General features: G+C 43.3%; 1 protein-coding gene across 2 annotated transcripts in view; it reads left to right on the top strand.

The window, feature by feature from the left end:
- Window positions 1–1232: 1232 nt before the first annotated feature.
- ST3GAL6 (ST3 beta-galactoside alpha-2,3-sialyltransferase 6) overlaps window positions 1233–20818 on the top strand; it is a 322642-nt gene continuing 303056 nt past the window's right edge. For both annotated transcript variants that reach the window (XM_073616978.1, XM_073616973.1), the window contains exon 1: window positions 1233–1335. The gene's annotated coding sequence lies outside the window, so the exon portion shown is untranslated. The remainder of the gene's footprint in view (window positions 1336–20818) is intronic.

The raw sequence follows: 20818 nt of genomic DNA, 5'->3' as shown, positions 1-20818 counted from the left end.
GTTAGGAGGCAGTACACTGGGGCAAATTCTAAATCATGTAGAGCAAAGCTGGAAATCTTTGGGAAGTATATAGTGGGGGATTCTACACTGACCAATGGGGAATTTACAATGACCACCAAGGTGAGGGGGAGTTTGCACTGACCACCCTGTAATGGGGGATTTTACGCCACCCACCAATATAAAGAGGGATTTCTACACTGACACCAATGTGTCCACATTATTAACATATCAATGCTGCCCATCTGTGACTATTTACATATTAATGCAGGTTATTTACATGTAAACACAGGGCCTGCAGGTGAGTCATCTGTACACGGCAATAGGGCAAAGCTGGGCAGCATTAGTAACAGAACTTCACACTGAGATATCGGGACACAGCATGGGACTAAAACTTCAAGGGACAAGGGAATTTAAACTGGGCTAGTTGACAGGTATGAGGCAGCTGCTTTGGGCCCTACAACAATGATGCCTTAAAGACGGCCCTGAAGAGTCATCGGCTCTTTACCAAGATCGGGGGCGAGCCCTGTCTCAGGGACGCAGCACGCCACGATTGCCGCCCTGGGTGCCCCTGCTGGCTGGCTGCCGTTCGTGGTGAGACTGGGTGACATCATAAGAACAAGAGGATCCCACCCTCTGTGATTTGTCTATACGGCGGGCGGAAGGTGGTTGTTGAAAAAGTCTCTGACCCTTTCCATAAACACAGCAGCTGAAAAAAGCCTGGATGTGACCTTGTCCCATAGGAGACAATGATAAATGGGCTGTAGGGAGTTTCTGTAAAAAGCATTAGAAAGCACCCAGGTGTGAGGTGAGCTTGTTAGGGAGATTCTTACTATTTGTCCCATTTCCACTTATCACCTAAAGAGGACACCAGTGGGGGGGACGCCCCGGGGATCCCCTCATTTTGCAGGGATTTCCTCTCACTTCCTGTTTGGCTATGGGACAGGAAGTGAAGGGAAATCTCCTCAATGGGACAAAGATGGCAAAAAGACCTGACAGGGGTTCTAATCCTCTCTTACTCTATTCAAAATGAAATCCCCCCCCCCCCATACAGCACACTGAGTGTAATGTAGAATGTCTCCCTGTAGACGTGTCTGTAGAATGATGATAGGAGAGCGGGAAGTTTCTGTAGAAGTTATGTAGTGGAGTACACACATCCTATGAGAAGCGGTAAGTCCCCCCCCCCCCCTTTCCTCCCGGTGGGTGTCACGTGTCCCCAGCACAGCCCCCCCTTTGTCCTGTCTCCCCCCTCTAGGCGGGCCCCTCCCCCTCCTCCTCCCCTCCCCCTCATTCCTCATAGCGGACTGTGTCCAGGCTGAGCGGGGATCGGAGACCGGGGTGAGTACGGGGTGTGAGGGGGACGGGTGTGAGGAGGACGGGTGTGAGGAGGACGGGTGTGGGGCCCCTGGGGGGTCTGTGTGTCCCCCTCCCCGGGGTGGTGTGCGGGGCTCTGGGCGGGGGACGTTCTCCTCCTCCGGCGGTGTGTACGGGGGGAGCGGGGCTCGGTGTGGAGGGAGTCCCGGGGAGGACACCACGTACTCGGTGTGAGGGAAGTGAGGAGCGGGGGGTCCTTTGTGTCCGAGGAGAGAGAGAGAGAGCCGGGGAAGGGGCCACACATGTCCGCCCACCGACTGAGGGGACAAGAGAGACCTGAGGAGAGACGAAGAGACTGGAGAGGGACTGGGATAGAGATGGGAAAAGTATGTGAGCAGATGGGCAGAGTGGGCACAGGCTAGAGGTGTGAGGAGATGGGCAGAGTGGGCACAGGCTAGAGGTGTGAGGAGATGGGCAGAGTGGGCACAGGCTAGAGGTGTGAGGAGATGGGCAGAGTGGGCACAGGCTAGAGGTGTGAGAACGGCAGAGTGGGCACAGGCCAGTTATGTGAGGAGATGGGCAGAGTGGGCACAGGCTAGAGGTGTGAGGAGATGGGCAGAGTGGGCACAGGCCAGTTATGTGAGGAGATGGGCAGAGTGGGCACAGGCTAGAGGTGTGAGGAGATGGGCAGAGTGGGCACAGGCTAGAGGTGTGAGAACGGCAGAGTGGGCACGGGCCATTGATGTGAGGAGATGGGTAATGTGGGCACACAGGCCTTTTATGTGAGGAGATGGGCAGAGTGGGTACAGGCTAGTGATGTGAGGAGATGGGCAGAGTGGGTACAGGCTAGTGATGTGAGGAGATGGGTGTATGGGTGACCGTCCATTCTAACAAAAGCATACAGAAAATGAATGTTCACACACTCCTAGGTGTGAATGACACGTTGTTGTTGGTTGTTGTTGTTGGTTGTTGTTGTTGGTTGTTGTTGGGGTGGATGTAGACATATTGCTGTGTCTACTGAAGGGCTGGGAAACTTTCTGTCGCATTGACAACTGGAATGAACTCTCCGGTGGCCAAGTGATTAAGAGCCATTTCCAGTGAGGAGGCAGGCGCTGACATGTCGGGGTTATTGTTGGGTAAAGTCAGCATTGTGTGAGCAGCTAATATGACAATTGACAGCTGGCATTGCACAAGACTGAGCCAAGCCATGTCACCATGTGGAAAGTGTGTACTTGGCACCATCTGTCTTACAGTCACATTAGGTGTTCCATTCTCTCACAGTACAAGCTTTACCCAATGATAGCCCCGGCATTGCAGCGCCCACCTGTTATAACTTTCACCTCTTCTAGTTGTACTTTCATACAAAGATTTGCATGTATCCATTGGAGTTGTTTTTGTTCTGATGAGCTCTCTGTTTGCACACAGATAGCGGTTTTGCATCACATTGTGATGAAGAATCATCAGCATTTACAACAGTGATTGATTACATACAAGGCCTTCGCTGTGGCCCCTGGCCGCTCCTCAGGGCCACACATAATGTTCCATATACAATAGAAGACTGTTAGATTTCAGATAGAGGAGATGATCAGGGACTGAAGACGTGCAACGTGGGTGCTTTGAGAGTAAATAGACACTATAGGAAATTGTCAGAGAGAGGGGACATGCAACGTGAGACTGCTAGAGTTCACTGTCATTAAAGCCTCCTTTTATAAATGATTGTTTCCCCTACTGACTGATGGGTCCCACAAAGGGCCTCACAGCAAATACCAAAGGGCAGCAGGCTGGGCACCAGGGATTTACAGGAATCTACAAAGTTTCTTTGTTGCACAGTGGTGAAGATTTGCAATTGCACACAGAAGCTTTGAACTCCTGTGACTATAGTGTTATATTATCTCAGCATATGTTACAAGTTCTCTGATCTGCTTACTTGTTCTTTCACTGAATTGATTGTAGAGATGGTTGTTGCTATAGCACAGTTACTTCACAGATTGCACATTAATCACAATGTAAATGAAATTAGAGATTTTTTGTTTGTGATTATACACATATGTTTAGTAGGAATGGGCTCCATTATTGTGTGTGTGTATGTATCATATATTCTTCTGGATCCTAAATACTGCAGAGAACAGTGCCATGTAATGTTGTGACTCTATCTACAGTGTTTCCTTGTGAAGCGAGGGTCAAGGATGAGCCTTTGACATCCTAGGCTTACACAAAGCAGGTTAAACAATAAGTGTCCTTTGCAAATTAACTTTGCATTGGATATGCAGGTTTTCCACCTTGTACGTTTATTTATTTTTTTTAATACCAAAATGGTGATCTGGACCAGAACATTATGACATGGGGTCCTGTCCACTTGTGAGACAAATCTATTTCAGCACAACTAATGATAACAGGATCCAATAAAATGCTAGCATCTTTTTGGATCCTGTTATCGCTGTTGTGCTGAAATAAGGGTCCAAAAATGGATTTGCAGTGAACGACACGGCCAGTGCACCTTCCAATACAGTTGTAGAGCTCGAGTGAGTCCTTTTTGTGTTTCCAGATCTTTGCAGTGGTTTAAAAAAAAAAAAAAAAAAGCCTTTCCTTTTCTGTTTGTACTGTTCTGTAGCTCCACCCCAGGCTGAAGCCCAATTAATGGGTGTTCCTATGGGGGAGCTACAGCACAGCCCTAGTCAGCCATCAGTCAGTGCTGGGGGGGGGGGGCTGTGTGAAAGATCTTCTGGGTTATAGTACAGCTCCAGCAGATAGAACACACAGCCCTGCGAGTGCTGACTGTTTTTTTTCGCATTATCAATAGTAAACAACCACTCGGTGCTGCAGGGCTGTGTGATAGATCTACCAGTTGGTTGGAAAACATCCACTGCAGGAGCAGATGGCTCACACAGCAGCGCTGACTGTTTTTTTTCCTATTGTGAATGAATAGTCAGGGCTTGTATAATAAAAAAAAAAAGCTGACACCTCCCCCTGCTGTGCTGAATAGTGGCGCTTGTATCCAACATGCGTCTCCTGCCGGAGAGGAACGCTGTCCATCAGTCCCCCCATAATGTATTTGTGTTCTTGCTAGCGGTGTTTTCCGAAAGTGGTGTGGGGAAGGGGGTAGTAAGCGAGCTGTCAGACACTGATCAGCAACTGCAAGATGGATTGGAACAGGACTGAGTGTTTCATGCCCTTCATTACCACGGGGGTTTAATGAACATTTTAAGCATGGTGATCTTCTTCTTTACAGCAGAACTAAAGTTTTGATTGACTTGCGTGGGATGACTTAACTCCTGTGAATGCACAGAAGTCAGTCATCTCAGCCACAGAAGACCTGCGAGTAGGCAGGTAGGTTTATTTTATTGCAGAAGAGACATTGTAATAAGGGGCCTGCCATGCAAGTTTTGTTCCACTTTAAGTCAGCATAGCATTTGGTCTATTACATCTATGAAGGGTTCTCTAAATGGACTAGATGGATATGTCGTGATGTCACTGTCCTGCCTCCCCACCTCATCCACTCAGAGCAGTTTGTATGCATTGAAGAAATGCAAAGTGTTCCCTGAATGAGGTCTGTTCCAAGCAAGTGACCTCCTGTGTTTACAATGCAGCCACTTGGCACAAGAAGCTATTGGAGAGCACTGGAGTAGTGGTGTCCACAGGTGGCCAAGGGTGGAATGAAATTCAAGCAAGTTCAGTAGAAAGTGGGCGGATTTCAATGTATGTGTGGCCACTGGTACTCAACAGATGTTGATTTATTGATCCACGTCTGTTGAATGGACTTGTTGGGGGGGGGGGGCACTCAGTCAGCAGCTGCAGTGCTGATCTGTGTATTCTGACCATGGAGGAGAACCCCCTCCCCCCCACTGTCAACATACAGAAGAGCAGCAGGGAGGATTCAAGTTGAATCAATTCAGTTTATTTTTTTCGTTCAGCCGTCTGAAAAAAAAAAAAACGAAGCCATGTATGGCCAGCATGCTACAGTGATTTCCATCTTCCATAGGGATCCCTCAGACCTGGCGCATACATACAGTAACTTGCACTGGTCCAATGTAAATATTGCCATAACTACGGTAAATGGCGCCTTTAAAAAAAAGGATCTAACCTTTCCTTAATGTCTCGCATACAGAACTTACTGAATGTAGCTGATTACACAGGAAGCAGAGAGGGAGAGGAAGCTGCACAGCATAGGAAGTATTGTCAGTGACTTGTGATCAGCGCTCCTGATTCTGCTTGTTGTGTTGTGCAAAGATTAAAATAAACCTTTACTGAGAGAAATATGGAGGCTGACCTCTCATTCTGCAAATGTTACATGCCTGGTAATGTGGAAGCACAGGTTGCACATTGTTGTAGAATTAAAGTGGATCTAAAGTCCACACTACTTACCCCAGTTCCAATGGTCTGATGCCTGCGAGGTCGCTCGCCTGCGCCGGCATCTTTCTTCTGGCTTCTTCTGGGTCCCGGTCTTTGGCTGTCTTGATTGGCTAGTGTGGGATGATGTGGCGCACAGGCGCTGTGCCAGGAATCTAATCTGGGCTGCTCATATACATTTTAAGGAAGGCTGCAAACAGGCAGGTGTTTATTTTATTGCAGAAAATGCATGGCATGTCTCATCTGCAAGTAAGAACCTGCCTACACACATTTCCTTGAGTGCTAGTTCACACCAGATGCAGTTCAGTGCGCCTTTTTTTGTGCACTAAAAATGCATGCAGTGTTTTCCATGTATTCCAATGGCTCTACACCAGTGCAGTCAGTTTCAGGTGCAGAAAAAAAAGTAGAGCGTGCTGCATTTTTCTGCACAGAACTGTACTGGAACCTAGCAAATTGTATCAAAAACGCATTGGAACTGCGTGTGGTGTGAACTGTAAGCAAAAACTGATCCGGAACGTATCCAGAGTGCATTTTTGTGGTGTGACCTGACCCTAAAAATGCATGCACAGTGTTTTCCATGTATTCCAATGGCTCTAGTTCACACCAGTGCAGTCGGTTTCCGGTGCGGAAACTCACTGGAACTGACTGCACTGGTGTGAAGTAGAGCCATCAGAATACATGGAAAACACTGTGCATGCATTTTTAGTGCAGAAAAAAAGCGCACGGAACTGCATCTGGTGTGAACTAGCCCTTACTCGGACTTTAGCTCTGCCAAAGGCTCCATTCACATCATCACGTAGCGGAATACTTGTGGACCAATTTGCATGTGATTTTGTGTGTCGCATAGGGCCAAGCCTATTCACTTGAACCTGTACCTAGCCACAGTGCCTGTGTGTGTGTGTTTTTTTTTTTTTTTATTTTATTTTTTTTTTTAATTTGACATTGGTTACATTACATTAGATATCTTAGATTATGGAAGAGCTGCAACAGGATGAGTTCAGGCAGTATTTTTGCTTGACTTTCACATTCCAGGGGCGGCTTTCTGTTAGTCTCTGTGGTAACAGGTAAGCCGAGCAGCTGATTGGCTAACCCTGAAAGGTCAGTGGGGGCCGTTCTCCCTGTAAATAGTCAGACTCCTTTTGTATACCTTGAAGAGGAATTCTGTGATCACAACTGAAATCACTTGGAGACAAGGAAATGAAAACTTCCAAATGACAAATCTGATGTAACACAATAACTGGACCTGATATGATGATATAAAATGTACAACATTGTATTTACCTTTAGCCTTTTTTTTTTTTTTTTTTTACACTTGATTATAGCATAAGTCAGTGATTTTTTTTTTCTCACATTTGTGTTTCTTTCACTCATTTTTAAGCAAGTAGTGTCATACAGGAGTTTGTTTGGAGTAGGATTGTTCATCTTTGACACCATAGACTTTTATTACAGTGGTGCTTGAAAAATGTTCATATCTTGCATTTTTGCATTACATGTTGTGGCACATCAAAACCGACAGGGGCTGATGTAGTAAAGCTGGAGAGTGCAAAATCTGATGGCGCTGTACATTAATTTTGGACAGAGCAAGGAAGGTTATAACTCCTGCCAGATTTTTTTTCACACCATATGTGTCCCATTGCGAAGATTTCCCTTCACTTCCTGTTACATTGCCAAATAGGAAGTGAGAGGAAAGCCCTGCAAATGAAGAGTATTCCTTGGGGACCCCCTAGAGCTGTAAGATTAACCGGTTCAATACAGGGCATTTTCACCCCCTTCCTTCCCAGGCCAATTTTTAGTTTTCAGCGCTGTCGCACTTTAAACGACAATTGCGCGGTCGTGCGACGTTGTACCCAAAAAAAATTGACGTCCCTTTTTCCCCACAAATAGAGCTTTCTATTGGTGGTATTTGATCATCTCTGCGGTTTTTATTTTTTGCGCTATAAACAAAAGAAGAGCGACAATTTTGAAAAAAACACAATATTTTTTACTTTTTGCTATAATAAATATTCCAATTTTTAAAAAAAAAAAACAAATTTTACCTCAGTTTCGGCTGATACGTATTCTTCTACATATTTTTGGTAAAAAAAACGCAATAAGCGTATATTGATTGGTTTGCGCAAAAGTTATAGCGTCTACAAAAAACGAGATAGATTTATGGCATTTTTTAAAAAAAATTATTTTATTTTTTTTAGCGGCGATCGCGATTTTTTTTTTCGTGACTGCGACACTATGGCGGACACATCGGACACTTTTGACACATTTTTGGGACCATTCGCATTTATACAGCGATCAATGCTATAAAATTGCATTGATTACTGTGTAAATGTGACAGGCAGGGAAGGGGTTAACCACTAGGGGGACACAAGGGGTTAAATGTTTCCTAAGGGAGTGATTCTAACTGTAGGGGGTGGGGACGTATCAGTATTCCGCTGTACTGGGAACACAGATCGCTCTCCTCTCACCTGACAGGACGTGGATCTGTGTGTTTACACACACAGATCCACGGTCTGGCCCGGTTAACGGGCAATCGCGGGTGCCGGTGCATGCACCGGGTCCCGAGCAACGCGGCGGGCGCATGCCCGCCCCCTAGACGGCCGGGAATCCAAGGCCGTCATATGACGTCCACCCAGGATGGGAGATCCCATCTGTGGACGTCATATGTCTATAGCTGGGTAGGGAAATGGTTAATCATTAAGAATCGAAATTGCGATCTTCTTCCCTTCCCGATCTTCAAAACAGCATGTCACCATCTTTCTAACAAGTGCAGAGAGCTCTCACAGCTGGGAAAAAAAATCCAGGCAGCCTGCCAAGTTTTATTACAACACAGGAATAAGTAGAAACAAACTATCTTTTCATTATTTTATCAAAGGAAAGTGTCGATGAGGGAAGTTTAACCATTTAAAGACCAAACCTTTTCTGACATTTGTTGCTTACAAGTAAAAATCATTATTTTCTGCTAAAAAATTACTTGGAGCACCCAAACATGATATATAGATATATATTTTTTTTTTAGCAGAGACCCTAGAGAATAAAATGGTGGTTGTTGCAATATTTTATGTCGCACCGTATTTGCGCAGCGATTTTTCAAACGCAATTAAAAAAAAAAAATACACTTTAATTAATTTAAAAAAAAAAAAACTAAACCGTAAAGTTAGCCCAATTTTTTTGTATAATGTAAAAGAAGATGTTACACCGCGAGAATCGTGATCTTTATTCTAAGAAAAAAAATTGTGATTCTCATTTTAGCCAGAATTGTGCCGCTCTAGGACCCCCCCCCCCAGGTCACCAGAACTATTGTACCCATTGGAAGATTTCCCCTCTATTACTTTTCTGGGGACAATCCCAGATTTGGGATTTTCTTTTTCTTTTCACTTTCAGTGATAATGGTAAACAGGACAAATAGGGGGACAGACCACAATAAAAACTGACGTGTTCTAATCCTTCTCCACTGTACCCAAATCTTAAAAGGCAAAACTTTTTTTTTTTTTTTAAGTTTGACCAAAAAGCGATTTGGTTTCTATACACAGTTGCACCAGACTTTGCACTCTCCAGTTTTAGTAAATGAACTGCACAGTAACTTATGTGTTGTGGTGCACTGCATTTTAGAAAAAAAAAGGCATATGCACTTTTGGTGCAATTTCTGCGCATTGCAGAATTAAAAGATGAAAAACGATTTGTCACTGTTGGCAAGAATTACTTCCCAGCCCCACCCCCATTCCTGTTACCAGCCATTCCGTTATCTAGACAGCTGTTCATTCTAAAGCTGGGAACACACTCATTAACACATGGTATTGACACTTGGCAGCGGTTCCCAGAGAGCAGTGTGAACTGCCTGTGGGAGAAATGCGATGCGGGAACCGGCGCTGGTTTCCGCATCGCTACAGTGTGAACCTAGGCTAAAGGATTTTTTTTGTTCAATCCAGCAGGTTGAATGAAAAAAAAAAAATGGACAGATCAGGGTACCAACACAAGCAAGGACTGTTCTATTAAATTCTGACAGTGGGGAGGCTCTCCTGCGCGCCCCCCCCCCCCACCAGAATTAATAGATTAGCGCTCTCTGTCCTTGGCTGTGAGTGCTGATCAGATGCTGCTTTTTGTTAGACTGGCACATTGACCATATGTCAAGTTTTAGGGGCGGCACAGTGGCGCAGTGGGTAGCACTCTCGCCTAGCAGTAAGAAGGGTCGCTGGTTCGAATCCCGACCACGACACTACCTGCCTGGAGTTTGCATGTTCTCCCTGTGTCTGCGTGGGTTTCCTCCGGGTACTCCGGTTTCCTCCCACACTCCAAAGACATGCTGGTAGGTTAATTGGATCCTATCTAAATTGGCCCTAGTATAGGTATGAATGTGAGTTAGGGACCTTAGATTGTAAGCTCCTTGAGGGTATAGGGACTGATGTGAATGTATAATATATATATGTAAAAGCGCTGCGTAAATTGACGGCGCTATATAAGTACCTGAAATAAATAAATAAGTTTTCGGCCAGTAAGTACCCAGCTTTACTAAACAGTTGCTCTCTGTCGCTAGACTGGACATTTCTTTGATTCTTTATGATGCTTTATTCTGATGCTATACAGCAGTTTCTGTAAGATAGTAACTTATTTTTGTAGGCAGTCGTGGTTTTCATTTAGGATTGCAGGTACTTTACACGCACGTTCAAGGGTGGGCCACAGTTCTATTAGGTGTGTCTACAGAAACACACTGAGCAGGTCTGGAAAAGCCTGCATTACAATAAATAGTATCATCTTGAATCCAAACTTTAATCTTTTGCTAGTGAAAAATAAGATAACAAAGAAATCGGCTCTTTGTAATTTGATTAAGAAAACCCCATAAAGAAATCTGTAAAACAATGGATAAAAACAAAGAAAGTGGAGAAGAGAAGAAATGCGATTACTGGAAGGATATATTATTAATTTAATTTTTTTTGTAATTCAGCTTTATTAATTTTTTGTTTACATTTATTTACCAATTGATTGACTGACTTTCTAGGGACTAGAGTATGGGTGCTCAACCTGTTGCCCTCCAGGTGTTGCTGAACTACAAGTCCCATCATGCCTCTGCTAGAGCTGCACGATTCTGGCCAAAATGAGAATCGCGATTCTTTTGCTTAGAATAAAGATCACGTTTCTCTCATGATTCTCGTGGCAAAACATCATCTTTACACATTATACAAAAAAATTGGGCTAACTTTAATGTTTATTTTTTTTTATTATTTCATTAACTTGTTGCCGCCCGCCCACCGTCAAATGACGATGTCCCAAAAAGGCAGCTATGCCCGCGGTGCTAGAACACTGCGTGACCCCGATCTGTGGAAAGAGCCGCTTAAGGCATAACGTTGCACGACTGTGCAATTGTCAGTTAAAGCGACGCAGTGCCGTAAATTCTTCCACGGTTAAACGTCAGCTAATACAGTATTTGTAGCTGCTGACTCTAAAAAAAAAAAAAACATTTTGGGAGATTGGAGCTCCTCTTTAATGCAGGGAATACATTAAGGTGAAAAAAAAAAGTTTTTGCTTAAGAACCACAATAACTTCCAGCCCAAGGACGTCATATGACTTTTGGTGGGAATACCTGAATGATGAATCAGGCATCATTCAGATATCCTCTCTTTCAGCCGGCAATTCTGTGCATCGTAAGAATGATCATAGCAGCAGTTCAGCCGCTAGATCGTTTTTACAGGCAACGTGAGGGGACATCCCCCTCACTCCGGTGCTTCTCCGGGCTTTCCCGTGCCATCGGGGACCCCGAGAAAGAATCGGGCCGCCGCCGGATGATGATCATGTAGATTTCCGGGTGACCAAATGGTCACCAGTCATCTCTATGACCGTCGGAGGCCCAGGCGCGATGTTATTTAGGATCATCCTAAATGTTTTCCTTCCCTCCTTCCTGCATTGCTGCACCTTGTTGGCTGTGCGTACACATCCACCTCTCCACTCCTTGCCAGAATGCTGATTGTTTTTAAATTAGAACATTTGTGCAAATGCTTCATTTTGGTGCATCTAATTGGTCATTTATAGAAACTGTCACATAGTGTGTTTACCTTTTGTTTGATGTGGCTTGTGCACACATCTATGCACACATAGGACCTGTGTAATGACATTGTTTATTTGGTGACTGGAAAAATGCACCGATATTTACACATAAAAAGGCCACCGTTCACTTTGTAAATCCCCCCTGAGAGTTCTCAGCTTGTCACATGCCTTTTCCGATTGATGTCTTTGCACAGGATGTTCAGGAAGAGAAAAATTGAGTTGCTGAAAGTGGGTTTTATTTATTTATTTATTTATTTTTACTTGATCATCTCTAGTTTTGCTACAACCCCAACTTCAAAAAATTTGGGACGCTGTATAAAATCTACATAAAAAAAAGAATGCAATGACTTGCAAATCCCATAAACCCATATTTTATTTGCAATAGAAAACATATCAAATATGTAAACTGAGAAAATGTAGTATTTTAAGAACAAAATATGGTCATTTTGAAATTGATGGCTCAACTCAAAAAAGTTGGGACAGGGCGCAATTACCACTGTGTAGCATCCCATCTTCTTTAACCAACACTCTGTAAACATCTGGAAACAGAGGAGACTGGAGTTTCGGAAGAGAAATGTTGTCTTATTCTTGCCTATTATAGGATTCTAACTGCTGAACAATCCCGGGTCTTGTCTGAAGAAAAAAAAAAAAAAAAAAAGGTAATTTTGACATTGGGGGCAGCAACACATCTTATAAAAGTTGGGACAGGGCAGCAAAAAGCTGGTAGAGTAAATGGTAAGAGCTGGAAGTAAGTAACATAGTGTGTGTGTGTGTATTGTGATATATATATATTATAAGAAAGAGCATCTTAACGAGTCAGTGTCTCAGACTTAAAGTGGATGTAAACCCAATGTCATCCTTTCTAAACTACTGCCATAGGGGTTATCTATAAGGATATACATGCCTATACTCCGGCATACTCCACATTGCCCTAGATGCCGGACTCGGGTTGGTACATACCTTCATATGTTTTGGGAATGCCCTGCATTGTCAAAGTTCTGGTTGGGGGTGTATGATCACTTAAATATCCGGATGGATTTGTCTGTCCCCAAAACACCTGAGTTGGCCTTATTGGGAATACATGAGGATGAACACAGATCTCATCATAGCAAAATTTTAATCTCGCTCCTCTTCTACTATGCCAAAAAGGAGATCCTTAGTAAGTGGACTTCTGCTAGCCCCCCAGCCCTCTCCTCTTGGGAAAATAGAATTAATACTGCCTTGCCCCTCTATAGGCTGACATATATTAGTCGGGGTTGTCCCTGGAAATTTGACAAAGTCTGGCTCCCGTGGATTAATTAGTAGAGTAGTCGTGGAAGTCCTATAATGGTTGAAATGTCATAGAATTTTGAGTTGTGAGGGGGTGGACTGAGTTTTTGTCTTGTCGTTTCTGGTATGACATCTCTCTTCTTGTGTGCTTCCCTGACGTGGTCTTTATCCTCCCCCCGCTCCCTATTCTCCTTTGTATTACTCTGCCTGGTAGGATTCATTTGTATGACCTTCATTTAATGTACTAAGTGTAATCTATGCATTCTCATTGGACATTGTGTGATAGTTTTTATGTGAGAGAGATTACCTGTAGATATATATATGATCCGCATGATAATGTAAGTCTCTACATAACTTTTGCTTGTTTTGTACTGTAAGTTATTCTTTTCAATAAAGCACTCCTGATTGTAAAAAAAAAAAAGATATACATGCCTCCTGCATGTATCTTTACCTGTCAAATGTCTCCCCTCTGTCTGTTATGAGACCCGAAAAACTGCAGATTCTGTGGGTGGGTCTGTTGTCTGGAGCTCGGTGGGTGGAGTCGTGATGTCAGTAGACTCCCCGCCCACCTCTACACTCTCCTTGTCAATATGCATTTCTCCTGTGTATTTCTAACACTGAACTTCTGCTATGATCTCTAACATCCAGTGAAAAGACAGGAAAGTAACCACATGACTTCAACATGCCCAATCATGGTGAGGTGTGGAACAGCCAATCCTTGCAGAGCTGCTGAAGAAAGGAGTGGGGGTGGGAATTAAAAAATAATGCCTGTGTCTTAGGCTGGTGCACAAGATATGTAAATCACCTGTCACTCACAGCAAGGGGGAGGATTTGACAAAGTTTTTCTCTGTTTGTCAAGATTTATCTCACTGAACAATAAAAGCAATAAAAGAGGATTGCTCAGAGATGGATTAACTCTTTGTGGCAAGGCTGGGCTCAAATGATAGGAAATCTTATACTCTATATTATGACATCAAAAAAAAATAAAAAAAAATTCGGGTTTACATCCACTTTAGCCACTTATACACCTTCCTGCCCTGACCAATTTTCAGCTTTCAGCGCTGCCGCAGTTTGAAAGACAATTGCGCGGTCATACAACACTGTACCCATACTAAATTTTTATCATTTTGTTCCCACAAATAGAGCTTTCTTTTGGTGGTATTTGATCACCTCTGTGGTTTTTATTTTTTGCTAAACAAATAAAAAAAGACCGAAAATTTTGAAAAAAATAAGTTTTGCTTTTGTTTCTGTTAAAAATTTTTGTAAATAAGTAAGTTTTCTCTTTCACTGATGGGCACTGATAAGGCGGCACCGATAAAGGGGCACTGACGATGGGCACTGGTAGGTGGCACTGATATGCAGCACTGATGGGCATTGATAGGCGGCACTGGTGGGCACTGATGGGCACTGATGGGCACTGATAGGCGACACTGGGCACTGAAAGGCTGCAAAGATGGGTTCTTATGGGTGGCACTGATACGCGGCACTGATAGACATCTCTGGTGGCAGTGGTAGGCATTGTGAGTGGGCACTGATTGGCAGCTGCCTGGGCACAGATTAGTATTTCCCTGCGGGTCTAGGGGGCATACCTGGTGGTCCAGTGTGGATGGCTTCCCTGGTGGTCCTGGGCGGCTTCCCTGGTGGTCCTGGGTGGGATCCGAGGGGGGGTAGTGCTGATAAACAATCAGCACAGACCCCCCTGTCAGGAGAGCAGCCGATCAGCTCTCCTCTACTCGCGTCTGTCAGACACGAGTGAGGAAAAGCCGATCACCGGCTCTTCCTGTTTACATCGTGATCAGCCGTGATTGGACATGGCTGATCACGTGGTAAAGAGTCTCTGTTAGAGACTCTTTACCTAGATCAGAGTTGCGGCGTGTCAGACTGACACACCGCAACAACGATTGCCGCGATGCGCGCCCCCGGGTGCACGCAGCAGCTTAATATCCTGAGGACATCATATGACGCCCAGTCAGGATATTGAAACCACTTTCCGCTGTCATTTTGCTATATGGCGGGCGGCAAGTGGATAAAGATGGGCAGACATTCACCAACCTGTAAAAAGCTATGTCTAAAACATTTCGAACTATTTTAAAATAATGTTCCTCAATGTAAATTTGAAAAGACTTTAAATATATCATATACAGTTGTGTGAAAAAGTATTTGCCCCTTCCTGATTTTTCAGTTTTTGCATATTTGTCACACTTAAATGATTTGGATCTTCAAACAAATTTTATTATTGCACATAGATAACCCAAGTAAATACAAAATGCAGTTTTTAAATGATAATTTCATTTATTAAGGGAAAAAAAGCTGTCCAAACCTGCCTGGCCCTATGTGAAAAAGTAATTGCCCCCCCACCCCCCCACCCCCCGCTAAATCATGAATGAACTGTAATTATTCACATTTTTTGGAAAGCTGAGTAAGATTTCACTTGCCACACCCAGGCCTGATTACTGCCAGACCTGTAGAACCAAGAAATCTCTTAAATATAAGCTGCCTGACAAAGTGAAACACGCTAAAAGATCTAAAAAAGCAACACATCATGCCGCAATCTAAAAAAATTCAAGAACAGATGAGAAACAAAGTAATTGACATGTATCAGTCTGGAAAGGGTTACAAAGCCATTTCTAAGGCTTTGGGACTCCAGCCAACCATAGTGAGAGCCATTATCTATAAATGGAGAAAACTTGCCGTCATTGAGGGAACCATGAATTCTGTGCTCTACCAGAAAATCCTGGAGGAGAATGTCCGACCATCAGTTTGTGACCTCAAGCTCAAGCACATTTTATGCAGCAGGACAGTGATCTGAAAACACACCAGAAAGTCCACCTCTGAATGGCATGAAAAAAACAAAATTTAAGATTTTGGAGTGGCCTAGTCAAAGTCTGGACTTAAATCCGATTGAGGTGCTGTGGCATGACCTTAAACAGGTCGTTCATGCTGGAAAACCCTACAGTGTGGCTGAATGAAAACAATTCTGCAAAGAAGAGTCGGACAAAATTTCTCCACAGCTATGTGAAAGACTCATTACCAGTTATCACAAATGTTCTATTGCAGTAATTGCTGCCAAGGGTGGCACAACCAGTTGTTAGGTTTAGGGGGGCAATTACCTTTTCACATATGGCCAGGCAGACTTGGGCAGCTTTTTTCCCTTAATAAATGAAATCATCATTCAAAAACTGCATTTTGTATTTACTCTGGTTATCTTTGTTTAATATTACCATTTGTTTGATGATCTGAGTCATTTAAGTGTGACAAATATGCAAATAAAAATCAGGAAGGGGCAAGTGCTTTTTTTTACAGCACTGTATAGTACATAATATCAAAAGATTCTAAAAATCTTGAGAAATCTCTTTGCACAAGGGACAAGAGTGAAAAAGCTGAAACGCAATATTGGATTGAGAATGGACTGATCATTAGTGCCCTGATTTAAAGTGAAGCCCCCCAGTGCCACCAATCAGTGCCTATTAGTGATACCAGTCACTGCTGCCTTTCAGTGTCCATCAGTGCCGCCTATCTGTGCCACCTATCAGTTTCCACCAGTGCTGCCCATCAGTGCATATTAGTGCAGCCTCATCAGCACCCATCAGTGAAGGAGAAAAATTTACTGACAGAAACAGAAAAAATTAAATTATTATAATTTTTTTTTTTAGTACAAAACAGGGTGGATTTGATTTAAATCAACTCGATTTAAATCAATTTTTAAAGCGCAACTGTCATCTCTGTCCCGCAGCTGCTCCTCCTCTGACCCGCTGTTGACTCACCGACAGTCTCATTCACTTTAATGGGATGGCTGGTGATGCGGCAGTGACAAAGCAAGGTGAGGGACTTGGCCGCAGCAGGTGAGTGGATGCCCGCTAACAGGCACTGCCATGATGGATCTGAAATGACAGGTGCTCTTTAAATTTAAGGACTTATTCTTGCTTGTAGTTAGAATCTTTAATATTTGCAAACAAAATTAAGGTTTCCTATTTAGAATAATAAGCTGTCAAATTAGTAAAATAGGAATATTCCTGAACTTTTTCTTTTATCTCATGGTTACTGTGAAATGTGTGTGAATGCATCAATGCAGTGCATGTTATCTCAGCTTGCAGAGCTTGGATTCATTGAATGAGTTTACCAAAAAAAAAAAAATATTATAAATATTGCAGAATATACAGCCTCATGCTACATATCAAAGCTCAATTTCATGCTGAATAAACTAAATTTATTAATATATCTTAAATAGAAAACTATCTTTTAGATAGATTTTTACTCCAAAAGCATTTTTATAAAATGTATTTGATTTAAATAAAAAAAAAAATCAGAAATTGTTGTGTGTTTTTTTTTTTTTTTTTTTTTTTATCATTTTTTCTTATCCACCCTGGTAAAAAATAAAAAAGCCCAGCAGTGATTAAATACTACCAAAAGAAAGCTCTATTTGTATTATGAAAATGTTTAAAAATTAATTTGGGTACAGTGTTGCATGATCGCGCAATTGTCATTCAAATTGCGACAGCGCTGAAAGCTGAAAATTGGCCTGAGCAGGAAGGGGGTGAAAGTGCCCCGGTAGGAACCAGTTTTTCAGTTGATCTGACTGTGTGCTTCAACAGGGTTAAGTGGTAATTGGTGCTTTAAATTCCCGGTAGAGGGGAGGGGCAAATAATTTTGCACCGCCCACCTATGGGGCTATGGCAGAGTAAAAATATATAACATTTTTGTAAGTTAGTAGTTTAAATAAAAAACAATAAATATTATTGGCTTATTGTGGGTCAAACTAGGCACGAGCAGTGCCCTATATAAAGAAACTTAAATGCGTAGTAAAGCGGTCGGCAGTGAATCCAGAAGACGACGCATCCTGCCCTCCCCATCTTGGTCCCTTTTTATGTGGTTAGTCACTTTTCTCTTAAAAGGGGACAGTTATTGAGTTATTTTTATATATAAAAGTACACCCCTCACATTTGTGTAAATATTTTATAATATCTTTTCATGTGACAACACAGAAGAAATTACACTTTGCTATAATGTAAAGTAGTGAGTGTACAGCTTGTATAACAGTGTAAATTTGCTGTCCCCTCAAAATAACTCAACACACAGCCATTAATGTCTAAACCGCTGGCAACAAAAGTGAGTACACCCCTAAGTGAAGATGTCCAAATTGGGCCCAAAGTGTCAATATTTTGTGTGGCCGCCATTATTTTCCAGCACTGCCTTAACCCTCTTGGGCATGGAGTTCACCAGAGCTTCACAGGCTGCCACTGGAGTCCTCTTCCACTCCTCCATGACGAAATCACAGGGCTGGTGGATGTTGGAGACCTTGCGCTCCTCCACCTTCTTCTGTTTGAGGATGCCCCAAAGATGCTCAATAGGGTTTAGGTCTGGAGACATGCTTGGCCAGTCCATCACCTTTACCCTCAGCTTCTTTAGCAAGGCAGTTGTCGTCTTGGAGGAGTGGTCGGGGTCGTTATCATGTTGGAATACTGCCTTGCGGCCCCTGTCTGTCAATGGAGGGGATCATGCTCTGCTTCAGAATGTCACAGTACATGTTGGCATTCGTGGTTCTCTCAATGAACTGTAGCTCCCCAGTGCGGGCAGCACTCATGTAGCCCCCGACCATGACACTCCCACCACCATGCTTAACTGTAGGCAAGACACACTTGTCTTTGTACTACTCACTTGTTTGCCGCCACACACGCTTGACACCATCTGAACCAAATAAGTTTATCTTGGTCTCATCAGACCACTGTTCCAGTAATCTATGTCCTTAGTCTGCTTGTCTTCAGCAAACTGTTTGCGGGCTTTCTTGTGCATCTCCTTTAGAAGAGGCTTCCTTCTGGGACGACAGCCATGCAGACCAATTTAATGCATTATGCGGCATATAGGGTCTGAGCTCTGACAGGCTGACCCCCTACCCCTTCAACCTCTGCAGCAATGTGTCAGCACTCAAATGTCCCAAAGACAACCTCTGGATATGATGCTGAGCACGTGCACTCAACTTCTTTGGTCGACCATGGCGAGGCCTGTTCTGAGTGGAACCTGTCCTGTTTAAACCGCTGTATGGTCTTGGCCACCGTGCTGCAGCTCAGTTTCAGGGTCTTGGCAATCTTCTTATAGCCTAGGTCATCTTTTATGTAGAGCAACAGTTCTTTTTTTCAGATCCTCAAAGAGTTCTTTGCCATGAGGAGCCATGTTGAACTTATAGTGACCAGTATGAGAGAGGGAGAGTGATAACACCAAATTTAACACACCTGTATTTTGGTGAATTTTGTATATGTCATCTTATATGAAATTGGTAATTTTTCATTAAACTTTTTTTTTTTTTAAATAAAATACCAATAAAAGGGCTGCAGCCATTTCAAATCCAAAATTAAAAGTTTTTTTTTGCTTAGTATTTATTAAACTTGTTTATGTTAATTAAGTTTTGCCTACGGTCCCATGAGCTGGCAGGCTGCATTTGTTACCATAGTGTCATAATTAGATGCTTTGGACGGTTATGTTTTGATTTTCTCAGTGATATGCAGCTGGTGGTGTAAATTACAGTTGAGGTGAAATGGGTTCATACTTTTTATATGCTTCTCTGAGCTGAATGTGTGACCATGTTCAGTAACCTTGAGATGGATGGCATGGAATTGAAGAATCCCTTCTGTGTGTATTGGAAGAATAAAAAGCTTCAGTTGTATTCTTCTCTCTGTAAGTACAGTTGGAATCTGGTTTCTATAAACGACAGAAAACACAAAGCCTCGTGTATGACATTGTCTGTAATGCCCTGTACACACGATAGGATTTTCCGATGGAAAATGTGTGATAGGTCCTTGTTGTCGGAAATTCCGACCGTGTGTAGGCTCCATCACACATTTTCCGTAGGAATTTCCGACACACAAAGTTTGAGAGCTTGCTATAAAATTTTCCGACAACAAAATCCGTTGTCGGAAATTCCACTCGTGTGTACACAAATCCGACGCACAAAGTGCCACGCATGCTCAGAATAAATTAAGAAACGAAAGCTATTGGCTACTGCCCCGTTTATAGTCCCGACGTACGTGTTTTACGTCACCGCGTTCAGAACAATTGGATTTTCCGACAACTTTGTGTGACCATGTGTATGCAAGACAAGTTTGAGCCAACATCCGTCAGAAAAAATCCATGGATTTTGTTGTCGGAATGTCCGATCAATGTCCGACCGTGTGTACAGGGCATAAGAGATACTAGGATTGGCATTTGTTTTAAAGAGGGAGTCCCGCGAAAAAAAAAAAAAAAAACAAAATGTAAAAGTCAGCAGCTACAAATACTGCAGCTGTTGACTTTTAAAATAAGGACACTTACCTGTCCCAGGGTCCAGCGATTGTCGGCACCCGAGACCGAATTGTCCCTCGGTTCTCGGGTGCTGCCGCCGCCATTCTCTGTAAGGGAATCAGGAAGTGAAGCGCTGCGGCTCCTAACTGGTCCCCGCTGTCTCTGGGACCCGTGTGTGTCCCAGCAGACAGCTCGGTGGGGACGGGTCTTAGACAGGTATCTGCACCCCCCACCCCCCTGAAAGGTGCCAAATGTGACACCGGAGGGGGGGAGGTTTCCGAAAAGCGGAGGTTCAATTTTTTTGTGAACCTCCGCTTTTAAGAAGATATTTGTACACATTGCTGAATCAAGCTTGCAAGTAAATGCAGCATTAGTGTGTATATTGGATGATGCCTGAACTTGAACTATAGTCTATTCCCTGATGTCTGTACAATGGACAGCCCTCTGACTGTCTATATAAGTACAATTAAATCTACCCAGAGACAGGAAAGTCTTCTACACAATTACTTGGAATGATGAGATGCATCAGACTATTATGTACACCAGGGTTCTCCAAACTTTCTAAACAAAGGGCCAGTTTACTGGCCTT

Source organism: Aquarana catesbeiana, linkage group LG02, assembly GCF_042186555.1.
Source record: "Aquarana catesbeiana isolate 2022-GZ linkage group LG02, ASM4218655v1, whole genome shotgun sequence".
Lineage (NCBI taxonomy): Eukaryota > Metazoa > Chordata > Amphibia > Anura > Ranidae > Aquarana > Aquarana catesbeiana.
Note: the sequence above shows the minus strand (reverse complement) of the source record. Positions and strands in the feature narration are given on the sequence as shown.